Source organism: Megalobrama amblycephala, linkage group LG18 (genome assembly GCF_018812025.1).
Source record: "Megalobrama amblycephala isolate DHTTF-2021 linkage group LG18, ASM1881202v1, whole genome shotgun sequence".
Classification (NCBI taxonomy): domain Eukaryota; kingdom Metazoa; phylum Chordata; class Actinopteri; order Cypriniformes; family Xenocyprididae; genus Megalobrama; species Megalobrama amblycephala.
The window spans coordinates 33460753-33476370 of record NC_063061.1 but is presented as its reverse complement, the minus strand read 5'-3'; positions in this window follow the sequence as shown (position 1 = coordinate 33476370).

Below are 15618 nucleotides of genomic sequence, written 5' to 3'. Positions count from 1 at the left end.
CGTAGTACTACTACAGCACCTCATCAGCAATAAACAGAAGGAGGACTGCGAAGGTTGTGCTATAAATCATCCGAGCCAGCTACAACATTCCTGCCTGTTTGAGCCCCCGACATACTACTTCGATACTCACTTTGACGAACTGACCAGCAGACTGTTTAAACCCTATCTCAGAAGCATCATAGCCTACGCACTACGCCGGTGTGGGTTAAAGTCTCATCCTCAGCGGATTCAAGGAGCCGCCGGAGCTATTCTGCATGAATTAAAAGACGAGCCGTTCATCATCACTAAGCTACAAGAAATCAGGGAGAAACTTCTGGACAAATCCAGCGAGAAAGTAGTCAACGAGACCGTTGAACTCTGGGAGGGATTCTCTTTTGTGAATGGAGAGTGAGCAAACCCCCACTACCATGGGTGCCGTATGAAGTCAAAGGAGCATTGCAGAAACTCTGTTTAAAGGTCATTACAGAAGACAGATGAATGCGTTATTGGAAAATTTGATCGATGAAGCCCTCGAAACGTATGATGATCCTACTTATGAAGATGATGAGGATGATCCCTCCCGTGAATCAAAATTCAGGAAATACTGTGAACAAATAAGAGGCATGTCTCTTTCATGGAATGAATTGATAAACATATGTGTTAAAGGGACTGTGCAGTATTGCGATACGATACGAAATGTTCTGGAAGTGATGACTCGAAGTAATGAATGCTTTCGCATCAGCGACATCCTCTATCTATCTATACGTATGTACAAGATGTTTGTGTGGAATTGGTTAGATTCCATAATGTTGATTCTACCACCGTCAGGGCTATTGTTGAAACAACAGGGAACTATGTCCTAGACCATGATTGGAAGTCATGCCGCGAATTTCTTTTCTGGCTAGACAATCACTAATCTTTATTTTTACATTTTACTTTCTTACTTAGAGCATGCGGCTATCTTATATTATTATAACGTTAACTTAGAGTTTAGACCATTTTGATGTATTCTTATTTAGAGTGTGCAGTCATTATGTAATTGCTTTTCATTTCATTCTTTTATTACCTATGGTATGACGTCTTTATGTATCCTGTTTTAATACTTTTTAATAAAAGATTGATTCTCCCCGCGTGTATGTCTTATTCTTTCGTGAGGGTTGAAACGACAACATGTCGGAGCTCATGAAAAAAGCTTATTACACTTAAACAACCCCGGTTCTTTAGGCGGTAAAAAACGATTAAAAGAGTCCGTATTAAAGGATAGTGGAATACGTCTAACTGATAAAGAGGTTTCAGAGTGGTTGGCTGGGGAAGACGCGTACACATTACACAGAACAGCCCCTATAAATTACAAACGCAATAGAGTTGTGGAGCGTTTTAATAGAACGCTAAAAAGTAGAATGTGGCGATTGTCACAGATCCCTTGTCTCCAGTACTCCAATTCCCATGATCCTCCTGCTCTCTACACCTGCACTCACTTCCCTCGTCATCTCCCCATCATCACTCATCATCATCACCTGGACTTCCTTGTTAGCACTCCCTATATATATGGACTCACTCCCTTCACTCCTTGTCTGTTCTTATATGTTATACATTGTGTTTGATGTTGTCTCTCTCCGCGATATCAATAAATACCCATTTGCTGTGGACGTCCGTGAAAGCCTCGTCTTTAACAACACCAGACCGTAACAGCGATATTTAATGGCTACAAATTCCCAACGTTATGTGGATGTTTTACAAGATATCATGCAGGGCTACAACACCAGTTATCATCGGAGTATTCGGATGAGACCGGTGGACGTCAACAAGGAAAATGAGGGGATCGTGTTTCAAAATCTGTACGGAGATATAAAGAAGAAGAATGAAAAAGTTGTATTTAAATATAAAGTCGGAGACATTGTTCGAATTTCTAAAGTGAGAGGACCGTTCACCAAAGGATATGAACAGAACTACACAGAAGAATTTTTCACAATATCCTCATGCATTCCACGCCAGCCTCCTGTTTACAGACTGTCTGATTATGACGGGGAGGTCATCGACGGAGTTGTTTATGAAAAAGAGTTACAAAAAATAATCGTGAGCAAAAACAAAGCGTTTAAGGTGGAAAAGATTTTAGGGGAGAAAAAACAGGGGGGATCTACTCTTGTCTTAGTGAAATGGTTAGGATGGCCGTCCAAATTTAATAGTTACGTAGACAAAAAAGCTCTGGTGGACCTGCAATCGCCTTAAAACACCTGACCGCATACAGGATTAGATCATTTGAGTAAACGGGGTACCATGGGGGGATGACGGATTCTACGTTACGCTGCCGTGCAATGCTTCTTTGTCGGTTTATCCGGAAAATCGTATCTCTAGTTACAGAACAAGGTTAGCGAGTCCTATAAACTTGAAAGGTAAATGGGAGGTTGCGCTCGTTGAAATTGAATATCCTAGAAGTTGGTACTCCTTTAATGATGAAGACGGAATTTTCACCCTACACACCGCCCCCGCACCGGGCGCGAAACAGTCACAACCTACCCCAGGCCCATTCCCGGTTAAAGATTCATCGAAGTTTTTTGTATCAAGGAAGGTACAAATAGACAGCGGGTACTACGCAAATGTTCGTGAAGTGATCCAGGCGATAGGTAACGCTCTCGCACCAACGGCTGTATTCGGTCATGATTCTTTAAAAAACAAAATGTATATGGTCGCGAAACCTAACATTTCAGTATCCTTCTTTGGGAAACTCGCTGCTATTTTAGGAGTGAATCCGATGATGCTATCGGCCGTTCGGCCTACCATAAAGATGCTGATTTTACAAAGAGCCAAACTACATATGCTCCTCATCAAGCTGATATCAACGGCGGCTTCTATACTATGTACGTTTACACCGACATTATCCAATATCAATCGGTCGGTGATTCGTATGTCCCCCTTTTGAGATGCGTACATATAACGGGCGAGAACAATGATATCGTCAGTGTTAGATACAACAAACCACATTACACATCGGTCAACAAGGAGCTCATCACAGATATTACCATCGAACTGAAGGACGACCAAAACCGCGAAATACCATTTTCTTACGGCAAAGTCATCGTAAAACTACACTTTAAACCGTCGAAACAATCCATTTTTTAAAAAATGGCATATTACAACCCCCGCGGGATGGATGCTACGGATTATGTTAACTATTACCAAAATCAGGCTGGCGGTGGTCTACTGGGGTATTCAGGGGCTGGCATCATGTACGGGGCGGGGCTAGGGGGGTTGTTTAGAGGTTTGTTTAGGATGGCCATACCGCTGTTGCAAAAGGGGTTCAGTATTGCTAAACCCCACCTAAAATCGGCTGCTAAAAATATAGTATCCGACGTTGTGTCAAACGCGTTGTTGAGAACGTATAACGATAACGCTAAATCTCAAGACGGGTCAGGTTTGATGGTCATGGCTCGTAAGAGAATGTCTAAACCACCGGGTATAAGGAGGCGTGGTCATTCGATAAAGAAGAAAACAAAGCGCGGTCACAAGAAACATTCAGTCGTACACAGAAAGCGTAAGAAGAGTGTAAAGCGAAACGTATCAGTTAAGAGATCCACCATATTCTAACATGGCATTACTCCACCGCATGTCAGGAGAGTGCATCAAGTCCGAGTTGGACTTGTTCACCCTTCCTCTGACGCAGACAGTTATTGAGAAAAGCAGTTATTTAGAAGTGCCTCCTTTATCGGCTATATCGGACTCTTCGCCTTTGGAGTTTTTATAGCTGGGAATGGCGACGATTATGTCGACCTAAATAACACACTGCTGTATCTACGTCTTAAGATCACAAGACCTAATGGAGCTGATTTAGCAAACGATGCCAAGGTCGGTCTGACAAATTACCCCGGGGCTACTATATATTCACAAGTTGACGTGAGTCTGGGAGATCGTTTGATATCTCAGAGTTCGAGCACGTATCCTTACGATGTATCATTGAGAGTCTGATCAACTACAGTAAAGATGCGTTGGAATCACTTTTTCTCAGTCGGCTTGTTTTACAAAGACACTGCCGGCCATATGGATGCGACTGACCCCGGCGGTCATAACCAGGGACTGGCGAAGAGGTCGGCCTACACTGCGAACAGCAGAGTGGTGGAACTGTTGGCTCCTATTCACAGTGATATTTTCTTTCAAGAAAAATTTATGCTGAATGGAATCGACATTAAACTGAGGATGATCAGAGCCAAAGACGAATTCTGCCTGATGAGGGACGGTGATGTGGCGTACAAATTAAATATCATGTCAGCGAGCCTATTTGTCAAGAAAGTCTCTGTATCACCACCTGTGAGACTGGGTCATGCCCAGGCTTTGCTAACGACTACCGCAAAGTACCCCATAGATCGAGTTTGTTTAAAAAATTTCTCCATACCAGCAGGGTCTCGTGTTTCAAATCAAGAAAATTTGTTATTAGGAACGCTACCAAAATCTATCGTCCTGGCTATGGTTGATAACGATGCATTCACAGGATCCTACAATAAAAACCCTTTCGCGTTCAAACATTATGATTTGGAGTTCCTAGCAGTCTACGTTGACGGGCAGCAATTCCCCGCCAAACCGCTACAACCTAATTTTGAATCTAGGGCGGCGATACGAGAATTTTATCAGCTGGCTCTGGCCTCTGGAAGACATCTTAAAAACCAGGCACTCTCTATCAACAGGGATGACTTTCTGAATGGATACACCCTTTACGCCTTCAACCTTACACCTAACGAAGAGTGTGGTCAGCACATATCACTCATCAAGTCTGGTAACATCAGACTCGAGGCACGCTTCCGACAACCGTTGCCGCAGACTATTAATTTATTAGTCTACGCAGTGTTTGATAGCATCATTGAAGTGTCTAACCGCAGACAGGTCCTGGTCGATTACTATTGAAATGAACACTGAACAGCTCACCGGTATCATGGACAAAATTTCATGCAATGTTCATTTTCTTGGGGTACTCCCGAGCGATCAACTACCTGAAACACCGTTAAGGAAGTCACCATCTGCAGCTATAATTAACACACACCCCGCCCTGCTACCGGGGGAGCATTGGCTGGCTGTTTATTTACATAGCGACGGTACCGGCTATTTTTTCGACAGTTTTGGAAATCCCCCCGACAGCGTCTGCTTTCCAGGAGCCATCAAAAACTTTCTGTTAACCAACGCATCTGAAGTAGTATATTCATCCAGACGTGTGCAGGATTTCACATCGGATACTTGCGGACAGCACTGTGTGTTTTTCCTGTACCATCTGATCAACGGGCGCTGCTATAGCGACGTACTGAAGTTGTATAGCGACGATTATATTAAAAATGATAAAATGGTAGCCTACTTTGTGAAAAGATTAAAACCGAATGAGTGTAATGAAAAACTCTCATGTATTCAGTGTGCCCAAACGTGTAATACTCGTATGAATCATGTTTGAGTTTTCAATTAGCAGATTATAAATAAAGACGTAAAACTGATATCTTTTTATCGTGTTTTTATTTCAAATTTTAAGCAGACTGAGCATATACACACCATTTCACAAATCAAATATTAACAAACATGACAATTCAAAAATCTAGCCACTGTCTCCGTTCGATAGATGGTGATTTGAACGCAGAATCTTCTGAAGCGCCCGACCTACGTGCTCTTTTTCTTTTTGGTTTTTTAGAAGACGTTTCACGTTTTGCTGCGACAATATCTGAAGGAGTCCCATATTCCGGGGTAGCAGTACCGTCTCCCTTTAAAGATTTAATTGTCTGTCTAACAACATAATTCGGCACTGTAGAAAACGGTATGTTTAACTCGGCAAAGGCTTTTATAAACTCAGACCATCCGGGGGGTCTTCGATCATCCCGTACCTTTTGTGGCGCCGTGACATTTTTTATCAAATCGAGCATGTGTGACCCTGGTATGGCTTTTCCCCTGAACACAACCTTTAGCTTTAGACATCTTGTCTAATATGTACCGGCTGTTTTTCACACTTCTTGCTGGTACATTCTTCAGAACTTCACTCACAACGTCATCCGCGTGTCCGTCATCTTCAGGTATAGTTGGTGGTCGTTCGTCTTTACGGTCGGGTTCAGAATTGGGTAGCGACAGCGTTAAAACATTACTCTCCTGATCGCCTTGTTTAACGATCGTCAAAAACCTGGTCAGGATGTTCGTGTAGAGTTTGGCCTTTTCATACTGATTCAAATCAGACATGAGCAAGATTTTTCTTATAGCCGTATCCATGTCGTTCTCTACAACGTGCTGAATATTTTCACGAACATTGTCATTTTTCAGCTTTTCCAGCTGATGTTGCGGGACTAAATACATTTTCTCAGCATACTCCATCCTCAGCCGCGTCTAGATGCTATTAAACTGGAAATAAAGGGTACTGCTACACTAAGAAGCGGTAAAAGAAATCCGCCAGTTTGATTAAAGACTTTCTTCTTGGCGGATATACCGATTTTTTTATCGGCGACAAATTTAATTTCCTTTTTTCTCCTTCTCAGTTTTTGGTACTGCTGTCGATTGACAGGAATCGTCCCATAGAGAATGTTAAGAGCTACTTCGAACAATGTTAAAATGAGTTCGTCGGACGCCGATTGTAAAATAAGCTGACGTTGTTTAGGCGTAGCTTTATGTATCACCTTCAACAACGGCAGATGTTTACAAAGTCTTGCGGACATGATGACTGATCACGTTCTTCGTTTTTTCTGGAGATAAACCACTTGATGGTCGGACAGCAATCCTGTTCTGAGACGGAATTGCTCAGGAGTTTTTGCTTTATAGTCTATCATTAAATAACCGTAAGGGCGACTGGTAGCATCTTGATAGCACTCCATAAAATATTTCGTGTTTCCAGGATACATTTGCCGTCCTAGTACCGCTACTTGATTGGCATCCCGGGGGTTTTTAAACAAAATCATATAATTTGTGTTCAAGCTGATGGTTCTACTGGATTTACCTTGGGCAAATAAATTCTGCACAATATAAATAGCGCTAAGATTACGATGATGCACAAATTGAGTGAAAACCTTTTCGACCTGTTTGTTTCCACCCGCTTCGTTCATAAGGTCATCCAAAATCAAAAGATTTGTCTTGTTGACGGGTAATAAATCATCATCACTGAGACTCTGGGGTATTCCTTCCACAAATTTAATGTCATACAGTTTAAGCAATTCATCATACAGTGGTTGCCAGCAACTATAAATATACACTATGTTTTCAATTTTTTTAGAAATCAGTTTCATGCCATTTTCCAACAGACTTTTTACAAAATAACTTTTCCCTGAATTAGAAGGCCCGCTGATTACCGCAGAGAATGGATGCTGAAGTCTGAAATGAAAATCAGAAGCATCCCTAAGGCCCCTGTGTAGCATCGAATCAGTAGCCATAAGGAAGAGTGGTGAAATCGGGTAAAAGTCTCCGTTTATTATACACCACCTTAAACCTTTTAACGACTGATTTGTTGTGCAGAGTGAGAGTCTTTTTATTTCTCACAATGTTTTCAGTATGGGCCAGGATGCATTGCGCACTGTCACGCGACGTCACATAGTTGTTAACCAGACCAATAAGACTCTCCAAACGAATAGCTTGGGAATTTTTTGCGTTTAACGTTATACCCTTGGCTTTCATGCACACTTTACCTTTGGCTGTGCGATATCCGTAAGATTTCGGACCGCTAGAGCAAAATTCTGTAATATAATCTCTGTCGTCTATTTCATTCGTCAGCTCCCCCAGATGATCTCCTAGAGGGGGGTCCCAGTCCCATTCCCTAGAGACAAAAATAACGCTGTCGGAATATAACAAGCGGTCACCGAGTTTATCCATGAGCTCGTACAACTCAAGCCGCGCGTGAGCTGTTGTAAAAGCTCCTACAAACACGTTAATGTCACGAGTCTGATGAACATCCCCTTTTGGGGGTCGATGTTGGACTAGAGCAACGTCATCCGAGACAAAAGTAAAATAAGTCAGTGTGTCGGTTTCACCAAAAACAATTCTGGTGAAATCTTCAGGATCGTTCACAAGCTCGGTATAAGCCAAATTTTCGCGCATGGAGAACCTCCTCCATAAACTGTTCAGCAATAATTTATTGATAGCCCTCTGTGCGGGGTTGTGACTGATCTTTTCGGGATCAAGACGAATACCCTCTTTTTCATAATATTCGCATATATAAGCCTCTTTGTCAGCATCAGTGACGACGTTTGACAGGTAATCAGACGCTTGTTGCTTCAGGCATAAAAACGTCTTTACGTAATCACGAAATAATCTGTCTGACCGTTGTGGGAAATGCCAAACCTCTTCAATCGCTGCAATAACGTAACCCTTCTCAATCGCTTTCAAAAGCTCGATACTGACCCAACACCCTGTGAGCGCACTCTTTTCATCGGTGTGGGTACAGTCTGTTGTCTGGTTTTGAGCGTGTGCACATTTATCGCACAATGGAAACATCAGTTTACCGCCGCATCTGTACGGGAGAACCGGGTGTAACAATTTATGAGGCGGATAAACTTTAGCTTTGATGATACCGTAATAATTTTCAATCGGTTCAAAATCTTTGAAAATAATTTGAGGGTGACCGATCGGGTAGCTTTTCCTAGCCTGACAGAAAGGATATAAGCTCGTAAAATCTACGTAACTTATTCTCTCGCCCTCAACCGTTTTGTGATACAGTTTATAAGCGTTAGTTCGTCCCCCAAACAACGCCTCTCTCGGCTTCAGTCTCTCGGGCGCCGAATAAGTACTCATAAATTCCTTCACAGAAGGATCAGACCGCTTCATTTCCACCCATTCACATTCCCAAAGAACCTCGATTTGCAGACCGTAGGTATTCTGTAGAATTTCAACCTTTTCGTCAAACTGTCTCCTGAGTTCTGCATAAGTCACCCCTGACATAGGATGTCGCTGATGAGGTTCAAAGCGGCACGAATGTCCATGGTGAACGCAACCGTTAAATTCGAACCCGTATCTCAACTCTCCCTCCTCGTAGAATCCATCTAAAAAGTAACGACCAATCGACACCTCGCCATGGTTAACAGCATGGTGAATGTCAATGTTTCGAGTCTTTTTTACATACTCGAGCCATTCGATCAATGCGTTCGAGTAAGTCTTACTCTGGCGGACATAAGCGTTATTATGCGTCAGAGCTAGCTTATCTTTCTCGAGATAATGGGTTTTGAAGACAGCCATGCAACAGCCGGCAAGCGTCGTTGAATTGAACGGGTCGAGCCCTGTGCAATCGATGAACGCCTCTCTGTATTTCATGCATGCCTTGCGCAGTAAGACGACATCATTTACACCATAGTCATACAACTCCTTCCTGAAATCGAAGATTTCACCCTTGACGCTATTGTACCATGCATCAAACTTTACCTGATCTTTATCAGACATGTTTCCATAGTTGTAGAAGTTTTTATCGGGGTACTTTCCCCGGTAATTAGCATTTTCCGGTCTATTGAAAAGATGCGGAAAATACCCTTTTTCTCGCGTAGTCAAATTGAGTGCCGCGGGCATCTTAGACAGGGCCATCGGTATGAACGCGTAGCTGTCGATGTATTGCTGGCCATATTCTTCGTCGTACATGAAGATTAATTTACATCCTTGCATTATAACATCGAGAGTAAGCCCAGCCTTGCAAAAATACTCCAGAATTAGAAAGGAGTCAAATCTGGAAGCATAATGAGCTATGAAGCAGTATCCCTCATATCGAGGCTGTCTAAACCGGGCGATTAGTTTCGCTATACAGTCGGGTCCTTTGGCCACAAATTTCTCACCTTTAAAAGTGATGGCACAGACAAAATTCGCTTGATGCCGATCATTTACATATTGCGTTTCAAAGTCGTAAAAAATGTATTTATTGCAAGGGTCCTTGAGTGGAATGGGCTGTATGAAGCAATTGTGCGACCCCTGGTCAGGCAAAAATCGGGGGGTTGCACATACATGCTTTTTGGTTTGACCCGTGACGGCGTATCGCCTATTGCATAGTTTGCAATATTTTATAACGTCACATACTGGATTTTCAGCCCCTGGGGGGCATTTTTTTTATGCATTTCATAACAGTAGCCCGACTTACAAAACCGTAAACAATCGGAGCAGTGCAGTGGTTTTTTAGGATGATTATAACAATCGCCATCAAAACACACATTGCAGACCCGTTTGCAATGATGGTTTCTACGATTCGAGTAACCTTTGTAGCAAAATTCGCACACATAGTCGGCACCGATAAACGCAGTCAAATTCAGAATCATATAGTAATGATCATTTTGCAAATAGAGACATACCGTTTTAGGGTGAGGGTCGTCGTGATTTCTGTATGTTTCTAATCCCCCAGCGCTCGTCCTGTAAAAAAACACTATTTTAATGTCTAAAAGAGTTTCAAACGACCGTATGTTGTCGAATCCAATTTGTTTTTTAATTGAAAAACATGCGCTGTTATGGATGGTCGCGGCTGTTCTTTCTAACTCATTCTCGGGTAATTGTGGATGGAGAAAATACGCTAGACAGATAGAGAAGCATAAGTTGTTTGAAACATTCGTTGGGCAAAACAGTGACATTTTTTTTCATTTGATGACCTGATCCAGAGCTAAATCTGTAAGTTTACGATGTGGACGCCCCCCTCCTCGTCGATTCATGGCAACATTAGCTTCGATTTCAACGGAATCATCCGACATCAATCTATCGCTACTCTGTAAAACCTTTGCAATTTGATCGGTAAATATGTTAATGTCATAATTATTTCCATCTGATAACACAGCAGAAATGGGTGATTTTAACGTTGGTGCTGTTAGGGTTAAGTTGATTACACACGCTTCACCGCCAATATCTCGAGCATGCGAGACTATATCGTCAAAAGCATCGTGTAAAAAAAATGTGGTATGCAGCCAAATCTGTAGAGTTAATCTCCCTCAGATTCATGACCCGGCACAATTGTACGCTATTGAAACGTGGTCGCGGTAAAACGCGGTAGCCGTTAATCAGACCGCCCTCCCGAATCAGTGTATCGATGGGTGTTCGTGGTAGCGCTGATGTGCCTGGTGGTTGATCGGATGATGTTGTATTGTTTGCTGATCCGACAGTATCTGTATGGAGACCCGCAATGCTAGACGACGGTTGCTGAACGTCAACATTAACGTCAGCATTAAATGCTGCTACACGTCTATTATTTAATCCCCCACCATCTTGTATTATGTTTATATGCGGACTGTCTAATAATTCGTGTAAACATTCTGACAAATTAATATTCGGATACCGCGCAATTGCTGCTTCTAAACGCTCCAAATTAGAAGTCTGAGGTACCGCAGCATCATTGACAAAAGACAATTCTACATGGTCAGAATACATGTCTAGCAATTGCTGCAATCTGTCGCACGTGTTTTGGGTACTCGCAGCATAGGTTTCAAGCAGACTTTGTAACACGTCTGAGAGAGTTTGGTCTGGATGACTGCTATGTGTCGCAGCTACGGAAAAACAGCTCTCTGTATCCATTTTAATCTTTTATTTTTAGATCAAAAGTGACAAACAATATGTAATATCGTAAAATTATGACGATAAAAAAAAAAAAAAAAAATCAAAGACATGCATTCAAAAGCGGTAAGGCATACATCATAACAGCAGTTGAGAATAATGACAATACATTTACATGTATAATCAAAACGCGACAAATACTGATAAACTGCGATGCATTACGAATCACGTGCGTGTATCTATCTTCGGTGGGGTGTAGCGACTATGGCGCTAAGCAGACTCACAATTAATTGTCTCTCTCGCATCTGTTCAATTTCTGTTCTTTCAACTCGGGCATAATGCTCGTCAGCATTTCTCTGCATTCTTTGGATAATGTCTATTATTTCATGCAGTCCGGCACCGTGTCCATCAAGCCTATTGTACAGCGTACCAAATTCGGCTGCTGATCTCTCGTTTTCCTCCTGACGACGAGCTTCCAACAAGTTCAGTCTGTGGTGAAGAAATCCTATCTCCCGTGCCATTCTGTCACGTTCCTCTGCTGCTCTGGCACGTTCCTCCGCTGCTCTGGCACGTTCCTCCGCTGCTCTGGCACGTTCCTCCGCTGCTCTGGCACGTTCCTCCGCTGCTCTGGCACGTTCCTCGTTAAAGACGGTAACAAAATTGTTAAAAGCAGCGGTGAGCACGTCTATTTTGTCAGCACGCTCGTGATTCCTAGGGGTGTCCCCTCGCTCTTCCTCCTCTCCTTTGTCTACCTCTTCTTCGACCGCCTCTTCTCCTTCGTCGTCTCCCTCTTCTCCCTCTTCTCCTTCAGACGCTTCGCGAAATGAATACGGAGTTTGTCTACCTCTCACTGTCCACGGATCGTCTCGATCACTGGTAAAAGATGAAGAGTCCCACTCTTTCACTTGCGATTCCGTCCACGTCAGCGGGTCGTCAGCGGGTCCAACAAGGATATCCATTTAGAAATATAAACCAAAACTCAAATTAAAGTTTGACCATTAATTGCACATACAGCATTTTGACTAGCGTCAGGTATTCTTTATAAACATACCATTTTAAATGAATGGAATATTAATTTGAAATAATAAGAATGAGTCAAAACTTACCATCGGACGCCTGACTCGATCCACTGACGCAACGCCTCTTCTTTGGAGGGACTGCTGAGCTAGGCCCCGGTTGCCTGCTAGCTTCCAATGCTAGGTCTACCGCGTCGCTGCTGGATATTATTTGTTCCTGCTGTGGTGGCGTTTGACAAAAATTAATGGATGACCCCTGTCTCCTAACCCTTGATGACTCGTTTGTGGAGGTTTCTTCAAAATCGTCCATGGTAAGGTCAATGAAGCCGGGAAGTGTGACCAAGGCGGGCAATTCTATAAAAATAAATAAATAAATAAAAAAAATTAAAAAGTTAGATTTTAGCATGAACAGAAATAAAATGTTCTATATGTAGAAAATAGTATCATTTTTTACCGTCGTCCGTGTCCTCTATAATGCTTGGACTGTCTGCTACTGAAAAATAAAATTAGACATTTTGAATACATTTATACTTAAGTTTGTAAATTCTGTAAACATTTATGCTAAAAACAAAAACCGGATGAAAACAACAAAGTAAAAGAACCAGCCGGAAACAACCAATATGCAAACCGGATGAAGAAATCTCCACTTGTACGTAACCGGAAGACACAACATGGCGACATAAACAATATGGCGATCCCCATACACCAGCCGGAAGCAGACGACATACAAACAGGATGAAAACATCCCCACTTGTACGTCATTTAGAGGCGGTGCTAAGATGGCGGGTTGAGCAGTCGTGTTTTCCGAGGCTCGTGATAGTTGTTCCCAAAAGTTTGATTAAAGAGAGTAATTCCAACAGCTTATGTCAAGATGTCTGCACAAAAACTGATTAAACCTGCCAAGTTGAAATTAGACCCCAAAGGAAAAGATCTGTCACCTAATATCGAAAAGAAAGATGAGGCCAGAGAAACGGAGCATGACTACGCGATGGAGGTTACTGTGCTAAATAAAAGAGAACGAGGTAATGGCTCCCTTCCTTCGACGCCATGTAAAACTCCGGCAGAAAAAAGGGTTAAGCCAACAGCTGAAAGAGAGAAGAATGAAATTTCTAACGAAACCATTCTGGATGCAATTTTAAATCTGGAAAAGAGGGTGGACGAGAAGTTGGCGGATTTGAGTGAACAAGCCAAGCAAAGTAGCGCAATGATTGCAAGCTTAACGAAGGCGATTCAGTTCAACACGGAAGAGGTAAATGAATGCAAGAAAAGAGTAAAGGACTTGGAGACACAAAATGAACATCTGCGCAAAGACAACTGTGATCTTAAGGAGAGAGTGAGAGAACAAGAAAGATACAGAATGAGGTGGTGTCTCCGTATCAAAGGCATAGAAGAGAAAAAAGATGAAGATATCAGATCACATGTCATCCAGTTACTCAGTAAAATTGCACCAGAGATGAATGCAAAAATGGATGAGGCTGTTGACATCGTCCATAGGCTGGGAAGAAGGATGGACCATAAAAACAGAAATGTCATCGTGCTGTTCACTCAAAGGCGGGTGAAAGATGAAATCTGGCGTCGCACAAAAACTTCTCTTATCTGCAAGACGGAAGGAGTTCGATTCGCCGAGATGCTTCCAAGGGAGGATTTGGAAGACCGACGAAAGCTGTGGCCTCAAATCGATCAAGCAAGGCGGGCAGGAAAACTTGCTTTTTTTCGCGGTCCATACGGTTTCATAGATGGACGACGGATCGAGGTTGACGGATGAAGTGATACGTTTCGAATTGTCAGGTAGTTGGTAACTTTTCAATGGGGCACGGGAGCGCTATCTAAGGCTTCGGTTCACACAGAGACTGAGTTACTAGTAGTAGTTCAATTTGTGTTTTACTAGTTCTCTTCATCTGTGTTTTTTGTTTTGTTTTAACGTTGATGATTAAGAACAAAATTATTTTTAGTTCACTGAATGTTAGGGGCTTAAAGGACATTGTTAAAAGAAAAGCTGTTTTTTTATTTTGTAAAGGGCAAAAGGCTAACTGTGTGTTTCCACAAGAGATTCATTCTTCAGATTTAGATGCTTCTTTTTGGACTAATCAATGGGGAGACAAGATATTTTTTAGTCATGGTTCAAATCGTTCTGGAGGAGTGGCAATATGCTTCAATAAATGTCCTGGAGAAGTCATCACTTATAAAGCTGATGAAAGCGGTCACTGGTTGATGGTGGTACTTAAAATTGATGTTCTTTTTTTTATTTTAATTAATATTTATGGCTTTAATAATGCAGCCCAAAACCAAAAATTATTTGAAGATATTTCAATGATAATTTCAGAAACCAAAGTTTTGTACCCATCAGATAATGTTTTAGTTGGAGGGGACTGGAATATGGCTCCAGATAAATGGAAAGATCGATGGCCTCCTAGACTCGACAAAGGGCGGTTTAATATTAGTGTGGATTTTTTGAAAACAGAAAACAATTTGAATGATGTTTGGAGATATTTAAATCCTGAAGTTGAAGGCTTTTCATGGTTTAAGCCTAATGGGGAGAGCAAGTCTAGAATCGATTATTGGATGGTCAGTGACAACATTTTAAAATATACTTCACAATCTACAATGTCTAAAGCTCCACTAACGGGTCATTGCTTTATAGATCTTGTGTTAGAACCTAAATTTAAGCAATTTAGAAACAAAGGTTACTGGAAGTTCAATGCCTGAAGAATTTTGCAATAAAATCAGAGAATTAATAAGGGCTATAGAGAGAGATGATTTTTTTGATTGTAATATAAGTAAATGGGAATTTCTTAAATTTAAAATTATGGAATTTTCTATTACTTTCTCTAAGAAACTAAACAAAGAAAAAAGGGAATATGAAAAGAATTTAATTTGTGAAATAAGTCAGTGTTGTAACAAACCAATTTTAAATAATTATGAAAAGGAGAAGGTGATGGAGCTTCAATGTAAATTAGATCATTTGTATCTGGAGAGGGCACAAGGTGCTTATGTAAGATCCCGCGCCAAGTGGATTGAGGAAGGCGAAAAGAACTCTTCATATTTTAGTAATTTAGAAAAAAGCAGACAACAAAGAAATACTATAAGTACTTTAATGATCCTAGAAGAGGAATGTAAAGATTTTAGAAGAATCGAAAAAGAAGTGTTCCAGTTCTATTCAAAACTTTATTCTTCAGATTTC